Source organism: Lactuca sativa, chromosome 5 (genome assembly GCF_002870075.4).
Source record: "Lactuca sativa cultivar Salinas chromosome 5, Lsat_Salinas_v11, whole genome shotgun sequence".
Taxonomy (NCBI): Eukaryota; Viridiplantae; Streptophyta; class Magnoliopsida; order Asterales; family Asteraceae; genus Lactuca; species Lactuca sativa.
Window position 1 is genome coordinate 344031871 of NC_056627.2, and position 4082 is coordinate 344035952.

Genomic DNA, 4082 nt, shown 5'->3' on the forward strand with positions numbered 1-4082 from the left:
TTGTGACGATTGAGACGATGTCCAACTCGATTACCTGAAAAATGAATTAAAATCATACAGAAAGCCCTCGATTATGTGAAAAACGAAGTAAAAGCATTCAAAAAGCCCTCAATTGAGAGAAAGTCGAACTCGTTAAGCTAATTTTGACCGAGTCAGACATCACTTTAAACGAATCATTCACTTTACATTTCACAGACATGTATTGTAATCAAGAAGTCGCGATGCAGATTCTCGATTTGAATATTGCGGATGTTAATTTGTGGAACGCGTGAGGGTACACAGTACTGCCATCAAAATTGAGCATCACAAGGTATGTATTCTTCCTTAAATCGGCAATGATGAGCCTTTGATTAACCAGATTTTATGTTTCTATCAATAATTGATCATCTGATCAGTTTCATGCCATCAATTTAGTCATGTTCAAATAATAACTGAAATTGTAGCGTTAATCGATCCACTTTTACTCTGGTTGTATATTAATAGTTTCTTGATTGAATGAAACTAGTTAACATAGTGATTTACATTCTTTACATGGAAATTTTCAATGAATTGTTTTTTTTTGAAATCTAACAAGGCCTATTTTCTTGTCTTAGAAAAACATGCAAATATCAGATAAAAAAACATGTATGAATAAGTCACAGGCCTCGATTCACTATCTTTCTTGTCTTTTTCCCTTATTCCAGTTCATTAGATTCTAGAAGTGATGATCTTTCGCCTGTAGTCAAAGAAATTAGTCTGAATGGAAGGGAAGAATTGTACATTGAATATTGAAAGAAATGAAAGTAGGATATGATATTAACTGCTCTTGGAGAAAATGAAGGAGAAAGGAAGGTGGTAGAAGATCCAGCACGAAGGGAAGAATATAGAACCAAAAGAACAGCTGTAAGCATGCCAAGAATAAGAGTGCTTGTTGTGACTGCTTTTGATTTGTTAAGACTATTGCAGGAAGTTTATCTAATGGACGATATGCAGTAAATAATCTTCCTATTGCACTTTCTCATGTATTATAATCTTAAAACACATTGTCAATTAATTCACTAGTCGCCATTTCTGTACACTTCCATCTCTCTTTTTCTCTCCCACTCTCATCCTTAAAATATTGTTTACGATTAGTGTATTCTCAATTTCTTATAAATATATTTGGGCTTATTCTCATGTACACAAAATTTTCATGAAGCAATCTGTTGCTAGCACACTTGGACTTTCAGGGATTACAAATAATGGAGGTACAAAGTTGTACTGGGTCATGTAAAACATGATATATATATATATATATATATATATATATATATATATATATATTAAAATTTGTGCTATGAAATGTATAGTTCCATTGTTTAGTTCCTCATTTCTTGAAGAGAATTATTTCAGGGTCAGGTTTAGGTCAAAGTTTAGGAAATAGAGAACAGATAATAAGCTCCATGGCAATGGGTAACCTTGTTAATGGAAATCTTGATATGAAGAAATGATAACACTGTGAATCTTTGTAGTTTTTTTCTATTTTATTTTGTATCAAATAAAATACTTGTATTATGTTTATAGATTGATTAATAAAAATGATATTTTTTATAATTTACTTATGAATATTATAGTATAAGAAATATGCATATATGCATTTGAAAAAAAAATGCATATATGCACCAAAAACATTGATTTTTTTTTTGTTAAAAAATGCAGTTTTGAAAAAAATTGCATTTTTTTTTATAAAAATCGCAATTTTTTTTTGGAAAAAAATGCAGTTTTCCTAAAAAAAATGCAGTTTTTTTGAAAAAAAAAATATAGTTTTTTGAAAAAAAAATACAGTTTTTTTCTAGAAAAAATGCAGTTTTTTTAAATGCAATTTTTTTAAAGAAAAATGCAGATTTTTAAAAAATATATTTTTTTTTCATTTTTTTTAAAATTCATGTTTTTTGAAAAAAAATAAAAAAATCTCCATTTTTTAAAAAAATTGAAAATAATTTTAAAAAAAAATAAATAAATCTGAAATTTTGAGTTATTTTGTTAATTTTTAGACATTTATATTAATATATTAAATAACACAAAAAAAAAAAAAATTAAACATTAAATGAGATTGGTAAGATGACGATTATGTTCCTAACGAATTACTTTTGATTCAACGCTCCACTTTTAATTCTCAGGTTCTCGGAAAATTTTGAGTTCTCAACCGATCTCAACCCTCTATATATATATATATATATATATATATATATATATATATATATATATATATATATATATATATATATATATATATATATATATATATATATATATATATATATATATAAAACCGACGATTGAATGGACTGAGCTATTATAACATGGTTGCCGTACCAAATTAACTAAAAATCGAATTTAAGATACAACCGAGATTGTCAAAGTTCTAATTAATTACAAATATATCATCATGTAACCATTGATTCTTATGATCCATTACCTTTGCCTTTAGAGTAAATGGTAAACCTTTTTCTATTATCAAAGGAGTAGCATTCCCTCTCGACTTGCAAGGGGAGAAAAAAGGTACGTTAACCAACTTTATTCTAATGCTTGATTGCCCCACACACTAAGATACCCACCAAGACCACACGTCCTAACATAGAAATTATAATAATTTTCATTTGAAGATGTTAAAGTTTTCATTTTTGTAACATCTTGAAGTTATAGAACAAGTTATCAATTTTACTCAACGATTTAATTATCTGACTAATACTAATTTCGTTTCAACTTTCAAGGATACTATGACATTACAATATTGAATTATGTTTTGATACTACCACTTCCAATGTTTTGATACTACAACTTAAAAGAAGCACGTAAAGCAAAATAAACGGTAGTCAAAGCCTATGATGATGATTATTATTGACAAATATAAAAAATTATTTAAATGGAAATATCATAATTTAAAAAAAAAAAAAAAAAAAAAACTGAAAAAGTAAAAAAGGGAGTGGACTAACACAAGTATTGCACTTTGTGGAAATCTATTTGTTATATAAATTATCCCTCACTATTGGTGGTTAAAATTTAGATTCTTTGCATGTATTTAAAATTATGGAGAGGTCTAGGATTGGAATATACTTAGGATTTTTATTTTTTATTTTATTATTATTATTTTTTATCAAAAGATTCTCTAATGGTGTCTAATGTGGGTCATTAAAATGTACATATGATTGAGAGTGGGGTGTGAGATTATTTTTCATGCTAAAGCGCCACTTTTAGTTTTGTGTAAATTAATGATACATATGTGTGAGATTATTTTTCATGCTAAAGCGCCACTTTTAGTTTTGTGTAAATTAATGATACATATTGTTTGAGGTAATTTGTATATTTTGTTTCTAATTTTTTTATTTTTAAAATTCGGACCGTGTTTATTGTCTGTTTTTGTTGTTTGCTTGGTCCATGTCTAACCTAAAAAAAAACTATTTTGCCCCCATTAATTTCTCTTTTAATTAATTTAATTATTTATTATTTATTTATATTATTAAATAACCAAATTCTAACCCTAGATCTTAGTTCACCCACGACCCACCTCTTTACTCATTTTATGTTCCTTCCCATTTTCTAACCTCACCTATCTATTCCTCCTTCCAAATCTAGATCACCACCACCACCACCCTAGCGAAGACCTAAGTCAAAAAGCGGACCATTAGGGCCCTCGGACTATTATATACTCTTCAAACTACTCACCTGGTTTCTAGTTACTAGTTTCTGGAAGGTGGAAGCACATATAATGTTTTCGTGGGTTCAACCTCTTGTCTGACCACTTCAAACCCCAACAACCTAATCATCCATCATCCCTATATGGCATTCTCCATCCTCGATGTGAAACAGAGCCGCCACTACCTCCATCTTGCACTAGATTTCTTCATTTGAAATCAGTTGCTTAGGTTTAAAATTAGTGTTTTCTAGAAATTGATGAAGATTGTGAAGTCGGTGTGTTCCAATTTTTTTTTTTGAAATCGGTGCATTCCAGTAATCGATTATCAGTTCGGAACCCCCTTATAATTTTGGTTTTGGTTTCATATTCCTCGATTTTGATTTGATTTTGGAATTTCGATGTTGAAATAGTTTCTAATCTCAGTGTG